General features: G+C 41.8%; 1 pseudogene; it reads right to left on the reverse strand.

The window, feature by feature from the left end:
* Window positions 1-296: 296 nt before the first annotated feature.
* The window catches only part of LOC135539569 (E3 ubiquitin-protein ligase Itchy-like), a 56,224-nt pseudogene continuing 42,315 nt past the window's right edge, over window positions 297-14,205 (reverse strand).

Consider the following 14,205-nt stretch of genomic DNA (forward strand, 5'->3'; position numbering starts at 1 on the left):
AGGTAAGGTGAAGGTGATATATTCTTTAAATAGCCTCTCAAAGCACTTTATGATGACAGAAGTGAGTGTTTCAGGGAAATAGTAATTTATAGTTCAGTTACTTTTGCTTTCTTGGGTACAGGAACAATGGTGGACATATTGAAGCAAGTGAGGACCACAGACAGATAGGATAGATTGAATATGTCCGTAAATATTCCAGCCAGCTGGTCTGCAAACTCGTTGAAATGAGTGCACACATATAATCAAGTAGGATATCAAATTGATACAAACTAAACAAAGTTAAAATATAACAAAGATTGAAGTTCCAGTAAGTAGCCCATTGTTTTATTTCAGAATTGTCTAAATTAATTTTGACATTAACATCAAAGATCCTTCCTCTTCACATTCACATAAGAAAAAATAAATAGCATTGAACCATAAACTCCCTTTTATTAAAAGGTTAGAGCTTTTACAAAGAAAAATACAGTGAATACACTATCAACATGATTTACAATCCAATCATTAGAAGTTAAAGTATTAGTTAACACCTTCATATATCTATACATTTTATTCCACTATGATCTGGGAACAGCGGCAAAATAAGAAGAAGTGGTTAATCAGCCGAGTAAGGTGCTATCGCTTGTTATTTGTTAAATCTTTCCATTGTTTTCTACATTTAATTCACAAATGATGATTTAAATAACAGCAATCTCTTCCCAAGGCAGTGCACTACGAAGTGGTGAGCCAGAATGGGTGCGTGTGTCAAAGAAGTCATGAGTAATTCAGTGAAGAAATGGGACAGAATCACCCTGACAAGTCACCCAGTTATATAAAACGGTTTCAGAGCCAAGACTGAGACCAGCCATACAATAACATGGCGATTTTAAAACATTTTAAAACAAAAAAATGTGTTTCTTATTGGACAAGCTCAAGGAGTATATCCGTTTCAAAACGTTTTCAAACTACTGAACACGACCCAGATGCTCATAGCCAAGACAACCTGGAGTTAACATACAATATTTTCGCCAAATATGTAAGTTGGTGTCCAGTGCATTAAAATAACACACTCAGGACAAGGTTATGTGTGTCACTTGCATGTTTGATTTGACTGCAAATACACGTGAACTAAACATTTCATGAGTGAAAGCTATATTTCATCTAACTTTATTACACTTCCACTGTTCCTGTGAAGAAATCCTACCAAGATGCCGGTTAGAGATATGCCTGAGAAACAGAGGACACAAAAAGTGGCAGATCTCATTCAATGCCAATCAACAGGCTAGTGTTTATCAGGTCACGAGACAGAAAAGGTTAGGCAAAATTTTGCAATGAGAAACGAAAATGAAGTCCAGGTAGTCCCTTCCAGTTTGAGTCCATTTTCTTCCATGTGGTGCCAAACACAACCTGTTTGTTTTCTGGCAAGCCTTTTTCCCTCCTCCCCCCTCCTATCAGTCTGTCTGAAACTAAGCTTAGAACTTATCTTGACTTGACTCTGGGCTTGTCTGTTTGGTATCTAGATTTTTAAGATACATGTTGCCTATTACCAAACATATTTTTCCTCAAAACACAGTGCTGACCATTTGCGGTTGTGCATGGACATGGTTCATATTTGACTTTTGATTCACAGTCGTTTTGCTACGCTCACTCGAGCGGTTTTAAAATATAGCGTTATTTTATTTAGCATCAAACCTTTAACAAAATATCTAGAATGACAAAACTGAACCCTATAAAACTAGGGTCGCATTGGTGTTGAGTTAATTACGTTAACTACTACTTGTTATTGTAATTCTTACCCTCTTATTCACTTAACATGAATATACAGTATATTTCTTAGGGCTATGGGCCTGGGACATGACTATATACTGTATATTCGGATTCATTCATACTGAGCTCTACTTAATAAGTACGCCATTTGAAAAAGTTCCCTGCATCATACTGTATATGGATGTATACACGCCGAGCATTCATTAAAAATCAACTAGTTTGGACACTTAATCGTTTTATCTTTAATCACGGAGTTATTCGTTATTCTCTATATGACAAAAAAAGGAAAGTGATACCTTTCAGAGGGAGTGATTCTCACAAGCCGGTGTCTTAGTTCACTTCCTAATTATCTCATTCTTAAAATGTACTCCTAAAATATACTCTTCACCGAGCCGCTGTCCTTGACTCGCTGCTGACACTCCCACGTCATTAGTAACTCACTCGGTTTGCCATAAAAATAAAAAATAAAGTTATTAGCGTATACATTTGAACTCCTATTCAGCTCAAATCAGTACTGTGCTGATCCTGAATATTTGGGAAAGAAAAGATCCGTCGAAATGACAACAAACCAGGGTCGACTTCAGTAGGCACAAAAACAAACAGTTTCAAACAGAAAACAAAAATGGCTTGAGCACTAAGACAAAACGTTGTCACTTTCCTTCCATTTGAGGCCTAATGAATACGACCCTGTTTTAATACAATGATTCCAGGCTATTAAAAAAAGCATTCTCCATATTCTGAGTTGAAATCAATACAGAGACTTGATTAAAAACTGACTTATAAACAAAAACTTTGGATTGCAGTAAATAATTAATGTCTGGTTTATCTATATTAAGGGCATAAACAGCTGACTAGAAAACTATGCTATTGCACGTAAAAAATATAGCTTTTCATCTTTGCAACATTCACAAATACCTTCTGCTACAACATGGCGGTGTGCCAGCAAAGTAGATGCTTTAAGTGTCAATATTTCTTTCAGAAAGAGACAAGTTAAATCAAGTAATACTGTAAATCTCTAAATGTCAAATCGATGAGGTCAATGTCTTTTTGGAAGAATCCGCAGCACTCGATCCTAACATTAATTCATCCATCCATTCATACACTTAACAAATCAGAGCTCAGGGAGAGGAAGGGAAGAAATGACGGCTGACATTGTACTGCATATTGAATAGTCGCCGTGATTATTAACTACTGTGGTGCGGTGTGGAGATGAGACAGAGACAGATGTGAGTTGGGGAGGGAACATCCCCTCTTCCTCTCAATCCCTACCTCTTTCTTCCTCCCGCTCGCTTCCTCCTCCTCCCTTCCCGGACACGTGGGCTGAATAAGGCAAGCTGCAACAGGGTCACACACAATTTAGGAGGTGAAAGGTAAATCAATCAGTATTAAGGGTCATCACCATGGAGACAGATTGACTCCACCTTAGGTGCAGGGGGTGTGTCTGTAATGGGGCTCGGGACTGCAGAAAGGAGTGTTTGTCAGTTTCTGCCCTTACAAAGAGAGCCAGGGCCTGGGGAAAAGTGCTGTTGCCTAAAACCTAGACAGAACAAAGTGCTGGAGAGCGTAACGTCGTGTGGAAAACGGCTTCTCGTGGCGGCCATTTTGGCGTCCCCATTGTTACTACTCCTGTCCGAAGCCCTCAGTTTCCTCAATGGCAAACATCAGTTTTTCCTTCAGCTGCTCGTAGCTCTTGTAGGGGGGCAGGTCCAGTCGATTAAAGCTTAAAAACAAAAAAGGAACACAGAATGAGACAATTACATTGTAAATAGACAAATGATACAGACTTCCCAGTTGGTAAGAGCATGGCACTAGAAACACAAACAAAGATTGTGGGGTTCAACCCGGCGGGGATCACAGACACATAGTAAATATTTATGTTCTCACTGTACAGAGTTGCTTTTGATAAAAGTGGCATAAAATGTATTAGATATTTGATGACAAAATTCATTGTTTGAAGAAAGAGAGGAAAGGTTGTCTATGGTTGAATTGAAAACAACAAAGTCGTCTTGTGTGGCAGGGCAACGTTTAATATTCAGTCAGTGAAAGTGCTCAAAAACTACCTGTGAGTAACTCCATGAAGGAACTTACCAAGTGTGACTTCTTGGAAGCCAGTTTTCTTTGCCCACCTTCTCAATGCAGAACTTCTGTGGGCCATTACTCCCTAAAAAACAAAAACAAAATTATTTGATTACAACTCTCCTCACTTCTCATCCACACGTAACATAAAATTCCTCAATGTCTGTAATTGGGCCTGGTCTAGCAGTCCATACTTGTTTGTCCATTTCCATCTACAGGTAACTGCCACAATAAAGGACACATTTGAGTAAATAAGGGATACAAAGTATATTGAAAGCAGGTGATTCCACACAGGTGTGGTTCCTGAGTTAATCAAGCAATTATCATCCCATGCTAAGGGTCATGTATAGAAATGCCCAGTTGACCAGTATTTTGGCTATCATGACTAGAAGAAGAGATCTCAGTGACTTTGAAAGATGGGTCTTAAAAGGAGCATAGGGGCTTGAAAGGGTTGTATGTGTGTGTGTGCATCTCAGTCACCAGATCTCAACCCAATTCAACACTTATGGGAGATTCCGGAGCGGCACCCGAGACTAACTTTTCCACTACCATCAACAAAACACCGGGTGATGGAATTTCTCGTGGAAGAACGGCATCTCATCCTTCCAACAGAGTTCCAGAGAATCTATGCCAAGTCGCATTAAAGCTGTTCTGGTATCTCGTGGTGGTCCAACGCCCTATTAGGACACTTAATATTAGTGTTTCCTATATTTTAGCAGTTACCTGTATGTCTCCACTTCTTATTCAATGTCTATATCCATCCAAATAAATTTCCACCCAAAATATTTATTTGAATCCTCAACTTCGATGGAATACTTGCACGGTATCCATAAACAATCCCTTTGGGTGCGAGTTAGTAGAATGAATAGAAACCAATAAAAGATATGTTTTGACGGCAGGGGTTAAGCCAGCCTTCTCTCTAACTGTTTCAAAAACATGTATTATTTATTCTCCAACGTACCCATGAGGTCAGCGAAGCCACCCATGGGGAGCCGACAGGTGCCGGTGACAAACTGCAGCAGCCTCATACGTTTCTCATTGTCCATCTCCTTCACAAACTGGAATTAACATTTTCACGTCAGAACATTCACGCGTCAAACTATGCCAAACACACCTTCTCAATATTCCATAATTCATGAATTAATGAACTGCTTCATTAAAACGGTAGAGCCATTCTGACCTGCCAGAACCAAAGGATCTGCTTGCTGCTGCGTGCGTAGTGCCTGTAGATGGTGTGCCTCTGCCAGTCCACCAGGTCTATCTCCTGCATGCCACACAGCATCACCTGGTGGGTGGGGGACCGGGAGGGGACCAGATACTATGTTACACCATACTCAAATGGAGAAGAGCTGTACGCTCTGGGAAAGTGAGTTTTTACCCGGAGTGTGTTTTGAACCCAGTCCACCAGGTCTACTCCTGCATGCTACACAGCAACACCTGGTGGTGGGACCGGATATCACTTTGGGAGATTTTTTTTTTTTTTTACCCGCTACTGTGGTGATTGACCACTGCTGGTTTCCAAATTGACCCCGAGAATCAACAGTCTAGGGCCGAGGCACTCGATACTTCAGTGCAAGACATTAGCACTTGAAAGGAAAAGTTTAAATACTTAAGGTAGGTCTCTGTTTAACAGCCATACGGTTAGATTAAAGGAGGCCTCTATTTCGGTAGTCCTTACAGGTGTCCTTATTTGGGTAGCCCTTACAGGTGGTCTAAAAAGCACAGTGGTTTTCACGTCACATTTCTTCATTACAGAAACTCATTTCATCAGTCTACGAATTAACCCATTGTGTACCTCCAGTTCCTTGGCATCAAAGTACTGCAGGTACTGCTGGGGAAGGACCTCATTGAAGCCCTCGAAGAAGGCCTGGGTCTGCTCCTCCACCCCTCTGGACAACCTCCACTCTGCCACCAGCCTGAAGGAAGGACACAGACACAGGGGGACACAAAGAAAGACAGACACGAGCACACAGAAAATTATTTTCTTTCTTCTGTTGGAAAAAACATCTGATAAAGAAAGTGTTTACACACACACACAGAGATTTCTACACTGAACAAAAAATATATATAAACGCAACATGCAACAATTTCAAAGATTTTACTGAGTTACAGTTCATATAAGGAAATCAGTCAATTGAAATACATTCATTAGGCTCTAATCTATAGATTACACATGACAGGGAATACAGATACGCATCTGTTGGTCACAGATACTTAAAATAAATAAATAGGGGTGTGAATCAGAAAATCAGTCAGTATCTTGTGTGACCACCATTTACTTAGGTTAATGCATAGAGTTGATCAGGCTGTTGATTGTGTACTGTGGAATGTTGTCCCACTCCTCTCCAATGGCTGTATGAAGTTGCTGGGAACTGGAAGATGCTGTTGCACGTGTCGATCCAGAGCATCCCAAACATGTTCAAGGGGTTACATATCTGGTGAGTATGCTGGCCATGGAAAAAACTGGGACATTTTCAGCTTCCAGGAATTGTGTACAGACCCTTGCGACATGGGGCTGTGCATTATCATGCTGAATGATGAGGTGATGGCTCCGGATGAATGGCACTAAATGGCCCTCAGGATCTCATCACGGTTTCTCTGTGCATTCAAATTCTCATTGATAAAATTGAATTGTGTTTGTTGTCTGTAGCTTATGCCTGCCCATACCATAACGCCACTGCCACCATTGGGCACACAACTCACAACTTTGACAGCAGCAAACCGCTCGGCCACACAACACCATACACATGGTCTGCAGTTGTGAGGCCGGTTGGATGCATTGCCCAATTCTCTAAAACGACGTTGGAGGCAGCTTATGGTAGAGAAATGAACATTAAATTCTCTGGTAACAGCTCTGGTGGACATTCCTGCAGTCAACATGCCAATTGCACTCTCCCTCAAAACTTGAGGCATCTGAGGCATTGTGTTGTGTGACAAAACTGCACATTTTAGGGTGGCCTTTATTGTCCCCAGCAAAAAGGTGAGCCTGTGTAATGATCACTCTGTTTAATCAGCTTCTTGATATGCCACACCTGTCAGGTGGATGGATTATCTTGGCTAAGGAGAAATTCTCACTAACAGGGATGTAAACAAATTTGTGCACAACATTTGAGAGAAATAAGCTTTTTGTGCATGTGGAACATTTCTGGAATCTCTTATTTCAGCTCATGAAACATGGGACCAACACTTTACATGTTGCATTTCTATTTTTGCTCAGTGTAGTTGGTTTTCAAAGCAATCCTACCTGATGTATTCCTCTTTGTTTTCCTCAGTGACCAAGACATTGCCTCCGTCTGGCTTCAGTTCGTGAGTGGTGACCTCCCCCAGGATCTCCTTGTCCACAGAGAAGTACATCTCCAGACCACACTCCTCCAAGTTGTTATCCCTGGTGGTTGGGAATCACAAGAGGGCAGTCATCCTCATCGGCTCCTCCTCTGCGCCGTTATAGTCATACATTTTCCTCTTCTCCTCTTCCTTATAATCACTCTTACACTTATCTCCCAATCATCCTCACTCAATAACAAATAAACAGCAGTTTCCATTTATAAGGAAAGCTGTTCACACCAATTCCCATTTGTACTCCCAATTCCCGGACTCACTTGATCCAGATGAGGGAGTTGTAGAATTCCGGGTCGATTGATTCCAGGTCCTTCAGGGCCAGGGGTTTGTTCAGGATGCGCTTGTAGAAGGGCAGGGAGAATCCCGTGTCGATGAACTTCCCATGGAACAAGGCCTGGAGAGAAACATAATGAACCAGGGATGTGAAGGACTGTTGCGGTGACAGTATTTCCGCCACAACGGCAGTCATCAGTCATGACCGCAGTAAAATTCTATGTGACCGTTGAGTCACGGTAATCTCCTCTTACGCACTCTGGACATTCATTGGTAGTACACAACTCGCTAAAGATCATCAGGTCACTAATAGCCTGGTTCTCAGGGCTCTATTGTCTCTCTAACCACCCTGACATGAATGCAAATGCGATTGAAAATCATATCAAACACTTACCATTAAAACAGTATGTGGTTTAAAAACTCACCTCACTGTGATTGATCATTTTTAAGACAAAAAGTTAAAAACAACAGGTTGAAACCGGGTGGAAAACATGGTCGTTGTGGATGTTGTTTCAAAGCACAACAAAATGGACAGCGCTTTCTAAGGTGATGATTAATTCAAAACACCCATATGCATATTAGAGCTTATGCATAGGCCAATATACAGAGCATTCGGGAAGAATTCAGACCCCTCAACTTACGTTACAGCCTTATTGTAATTTTTGTATTTAAATTCTCCCCGCATCAATCTACACACAATACTCCATAATGACAAAGCAATAAAAGGTTGTTTGAACTACAGAAATATCACATTTACATAAGTATTCAGACCCCTTACTCAGCACTTTGTTGAAGCAGCTTTGGAAACGATAAGTATTCGAGTATTCCTGGGTATGACGCTACAAGCTTGGTACACATATATTTGGAGAGTTTCTCCCATTCTTCTCAACAGATCCTCTAAAGCTCTGTCAGGTTGGATGGGGAGCTTTGCTGCAAAGCTATTTTCAGGTATCTCTAGAGATGCTCAATTTGGTTCAAGTCCAGCTCTGGCTGGGACACCCAGGACATTGAGACTTGTCCCAAAGCCACTCATGCGTGGTCTTGGCTGTGTGCTTAGGGTCTTTGTCCAGTTGGAAGGTGAACCTTCACCCCAGTCTTAGGTCCTGAGCGCTCTGGAACAGGTTTTTATCAATGATCTCTCTGTACTTTGCGCCATTCATCCTTCCCTTGATTCTGACTAGTCTCCTAGTCCCTGCCATTGAAAAACATCCCCACAGCATGATGCTGCCACCACCATAATTCACTGTAGAGATGGTACCAGGTTTCCTCCATATGTGATGCTTGGAATTTAGGCCAAAGAGTTAATTCTTGGTTTCATCACACCAGAGAATCGTATTTCTCATGGTCTGAGAGTCCTTTGATTTTGAATAGCCTAATAATAGGGCATTTTCAATATTTTCATAATTAATAGGGTGACATTACCTTTCGCTACAGAATATCTCACCACTGAGTTACCCTCTCTCCTTAATTTCTTTATCCAGTGCGCAGAGAGAGGGGCTGTTAACAGTTTAATGAAATATGTTTAGTTGTGAAAACATGACTATTGATGTTCCCAAACAGATTTCACTTGGTTTCCCAAAGCACTGGGTAGCTGCAGGAACAGGGTTGGAGAGTCCATGGCATACAGAGTTTGAACAGAATATCACCTGTTGTGCAGCGAAAGAGATGATTGTGGACTACAGGAAAAGGAGGACAAAGCACGCACACATTCTCATCGACAGGGCTGTAGTGGAGCAGGTTGAGAGCTTCAAGTTCCTTGGTGTTCACATCCCCAACAAATTAACATGATCCAAGCACACCAAGTCAGTTGTGAATAGGGCACCACAAAGCCTATTCCCCCCAGGAGACTGAAAAGATTTGGTATGGTCCCTCAGATCCTCAAGTGGTTCTACAGCTGCACCATCAAAAGCATTGGTTGCATCACTGCCTGGTATGATAACTGCTCGGCCTCCGACCACAAGGCACTACAAATGGTAGTTCGAATCTTCCTGCCATCCAGGACCTCTATACCAGGCGGTGTCAGAGGAAGGCATATTACCTCAATTACCTCGACTAACAGGTGCCCCCGCACATTGACTGTACCGGTCTCCTCTGTATAGAGTCTCTATTCGCCATTGTTATTTTCCTGCTGTTCTTGAATTATTTGTTACTTCAATTATATATATTTTTTAGGTATTTTTTCTTAACTTCTTTGGGGTAGGGGGCAGTATTGGGAATTTTGGATGAAAAGCGTGCCCAAATTAAGCTGCCTGCTACTCAGCCATAAAAGCTAGAATATGCATACAATTAGTAGATTTGGACAGAAAACACTCTGAATGAGGTCTGAGTATAACAGAACTCATATGGCAGGCAAAAACCTGAGAAAAAATCCAACCAGGAAGTGGGAAATCTGAGGTTGTAGTTTTTGAACTCCGCTGCTGTCGAATACACAGTGAGATATTGGTAATTTTGCACTTCCTAAGGCTTCCACTAGATGTCAACAGTCTTTAGAAACTTGTTTGATGCTTCTACTATAAAGGAGGGGGGAATGAGAGGGGAATGAGTCAGAGATCTGCCAGCAGCCACAAGCTCAGTCTCGAGCGCTCACGTGAAAGGTAGCTGCGTTCCACTTCATTTCTGAAGACAAAGGTATTCTCCGGTTGGAACATTATTGAAGACTTATGTTAAAAACACCCTAAAGATTGATTCTGTACATCGTTAGACATCTTTCTACGGACTGTAACGGAACTTTTTTGACTTTTCGTCTGAAACTAGTGAACGTGCGTCATGAATGTGGATTACTGGACTGAACGCGCTAACAGAAGGAGCTATTTTGACATAAATGATGGACATTATCAAACAAAACAAACATTTATTGTGGAACTGGGATACCTGGGAGTGCATTCTGATGAAGATCATCAAAGGTAAGTGAATATTTATAATGCTATTCTGACTAATGTTGACAACATGACGGATATATGTATGGGTATCTGAGAGCTGTACTCAGATTATAGCATGGTGTGCTTTTTCAGTAAAGTTTTTTGAAATCTGACACAGGGGTTGCATTAAGGAGAAGTGTATCTATAAATCCGTGCATAATAATTGTATTATCATAATTTTCAAGGCATTATCATAATTTTCACAATTTCACAGTATTATTCCAACGAAATGTGTGGAAATCCGACCTAAGTGGAAGTCAAGTTTCACCCCATAGAGAGTATTGAGGTAGGTACCATGGCAATGAATCGTCCAATGAACTTGAAGTACTTGAGGTGGTCAGGGTTGATATAGGAGGCAGGGTTGATCTGGAGACAGTAGTTGTCCTTGCCAGCATACTCAAACAGGCAGTACATTGGGTTCAGCACCTCGTGAGATAGCAAGAAGAACCACTCCCTGAGAACACACACACACCATATAAGAACAAACCCCCACACACACAATATAAGAATATTCCATACACGCACACATAAAAAATGTTACATTCAATCTGCAATGATCTCTAATATGAGTTCATACTTAACCTATCAGAATTCACCTTGCCACTCCTCCGTAGTCCAAGCCTTCTTCTCCAGGGAAAATGATCCACAGTCTCCGCCTGAGATCTTGTGGATGAAAGCTCATCATCTGATGGATACAGAATTGGAAACAGTTACAACGTTCGACTACTCTTGGAACACAGCCCCTATCTTCATCCCCTATTCTGTACCATGGGCAATGGTACAAAAATACGGAAAGTACGGAAAGTACGGAAAGAATATTGCAAACTATTTCTCTAACACTGATGTCTTTTCATCTAGTGTTATTTTTTATTTATTAACAGGCCTACAAAAACAGCCAGTGCAGTGGTGTCTCAAAATATTATTATCAATTTCTTTATAAAATATCCTTTTTTTATACACTCACTTGCTGGAATGAATCCTCAAACAGGGTTTTGCGGGTGACTGTGATCTTGATGTGCTGTGGCATTGACAGTTGCTGGAAGACGAAGAGAATTACTTAATTTACGGCCACAGGAACAAGAGGAATAACTATGGGTAACAATTCTCTACCCTTCTGCCATAAATGACAAATCCCAACTTCCAATTAAGTCACATTTCTTAGTCATGCATTAATGTCAATGGGAAACTAAGAGAAAATTCGACCTAAGGGCAACTCCTAATTTTCACTTAAGCGTGCGTGCACGTGTTCACTCCCCTTCATGGATTTAAAAGGAAAATTAGACTGGTGGAAGCCAGATCTGGGCTCCAATACTTGAGCTGTGGTTGATTGAGCTTGCCTGTTGCAATGGAACCAATACAAAGGTCCCAAAAAGTGCAAATCCACCGACGAGACATTAGGGACAGGCTTAAGCAAATGCTCAAAGTATTGTAAAAATGCCTAATAATATTTTGACCCAGGTCTAGTGGAATCTCCCTCTAACCTGGCATTAAATACACCAATTCTCATTTTAAAGGCATGGGGTAGAGTGCACTTGTTAGTGCATACTTTGGGAGAATTGGGACACAATGCCAAAGACTCACTGCATATTTATTTAAAATTTAGCAGAATGAAATTTCTCGAATCCTTTTTTCAAGAGTGTCCAAATGAAAAACAAAAACAATATTTATTAGAAGGGCAGAGGTGGTTGAGGATATAAAGTGCACACTACGATCTAGTAGTGATTGAAGATGGCTGCCGTCTTGTGAGCCAACTGTGTTATTTTGCATTTACTATTTTTGCACGAAATGCATCCACTATGATTTCTTATAATCAACAAGAACTTTTGAACATCAGATCGGCAGTTACTACCCTCAATTCCGGCTTCAACTTAAACTAAATCTGCCCTGGGCTCTGTGTAATTCCGATCCAATTTTCAGGCTATCCACACGCCGGCCACCTACTCCCTCCATTCTATTGGCCAGTAACTTGATAACAAAATGGACTCTAGTAACTGCAATATTGTGTGTTTTGATGAAACTGGCCTTTCGGACTAGATACCCGCCCCTCAATAACCCCATGGCTATCCAACTAGATGGATTCTCGAGCAGACAGGACATTGGATTCGGGGAAATCAACAGAAAACAGTGTGCTGACTCTAGCGCAGTGTAAGTCTCGACCCATTGTTCACCCATCTTGGAATACCTAGCTAGCGCATCTTGGAATACCTCAAGTAGGCACTTAAACTGTATGAGGCTATAAACAAGCAGGAAGCCATGCACCCGAAAGCTGCTTTCCTTGCATCCTTCGTTACTAGGGGTGATAAAGTCTTATACCATGGTTACTCTACACACAAGCAAACATACAAGGCCCTCGCTTGTCCCCCCTTCGGCAAAGCAGATCATGACTCTATACTCCTGCTTCCTGTTTACAAGCAGAAGCTGGTCCTCCATTTCGAAGGTTATGCTACAAGACGGCTTTGCTAGCGCTGACTGGAACATGTTTCGGGACTCCGCCAACAGCATCAGCAAGCTAATGAGCTCAGTCACCAGCTACATTAGGAATGCATCACCGATGTTGTCCCCAAAGTGTAGGTTCGCTGATTCCCCAATCAAAAGCCCATAGCCTTGAGGTTGGTGCTATAGGACAGGTCAACCGCAGCCAACACTAAGGCTATGGCTGAGGACACGAACATGTACAAGAACTCCCTCTACGGCCTCTGCAGAGCCATCAAACAAGCAAAAGGAGGTGGAATCCTATTACACAGGCTCTGATGCCCAACACATGTGGCAGGGGCTACAGTCCATTACGGATTACAAAGAAAGACCCAGCTGTGATCTGGCCAATTTTGCCTTTCTACCAGATTAACTCAATGCGCTGTTTGACAAAAACAACACCGAGCCGTGCACGAGGGACCCCGCGGACTGGGTGATCTTGCGCTACGCGGACGACGTCAGTGAGGTTTTTAAATCAGGTCAAGACGGTATTCCAGGGCGCATTCTCAGAGCGTGTGCAGGACAGGTGTCAGGCATATTCACTGTCATTTTCAACCTCTCTTTGTCCCAGTCTGTAAACCCCATGTGTCAAGCTGACCACCATCATTCCTGTTCCTAAGACTATCTGCCACAATGACTACCACCCTATAGCACTCACATCTGGTTATGGAACAAAATCATCTCCATCGTCCAAGGCCCACTCCAATTCGCATACTGCTCAAACAGATCCATAGATGATGCAATCTCAAATTGCACTCCACACTGCCCTCACTCACCTAGATAAGAGGAATACCTATGTGAGAATGCTGTTCATTGACTACAAAACCAGTCATGGTGGCATGGGCCCTCAAATCCTCAAAATGTTCTACAGCTGCACCACTGCGCAATCTTGACTGGCTACATCACTGCTTGGTATGGCAACTGCTCTACAGAGGGTGGTGCAGACAGCCCAGTGCCTTCGCAAAGTATTCAGACCCCTTGACTTTTTCCACATTTTATGTTACAGCCTTATTCTAAAATGGAATAAATAAAAATGTTTCCTCAGCAATCTACTCACAATACCCCATAATGAAAACAAGTTCTTAGAAATGTTTGCTAATTTACAAAATATAAAAAACAGAAATACCTTACATAAGTATTCAGACCCTTTGGTATGAGACACGAAATTGACCTCATTGAAGGAATTGTCCGTAGAGCTACGAGACTGGATTGTGTTGAGGCACAGATCTAGGGAAGGGTACCAAAAATTGTCTGCAGCACTGAAGGTCCCTAAGAGCACAGTGGCCTCCATCATTCTTAAATGGAAGACGTTTGGAACCACCAATACTCTTCCTAGAGCTGACCGCCTGGCAAAACTGAGAAATCGGGGGAAATCGGGGGAAAA

The sequence above is a fragment of the Oncorhynchus masou genome, chromosome 5 (assembly GCF_036934945.1).
Source record: "Oncorhynchus masou masou isolate Uvic2021 chromosome 5, UVic_Omas_1.1, whole genome shotgun sequence".
Lineage (NCBI taxonomy): Eukaryota > Metazoa > Chordata > Actinopteri > Salmoniformes > Salmonidae > Oncorhynchus > Oncorhynchus masou.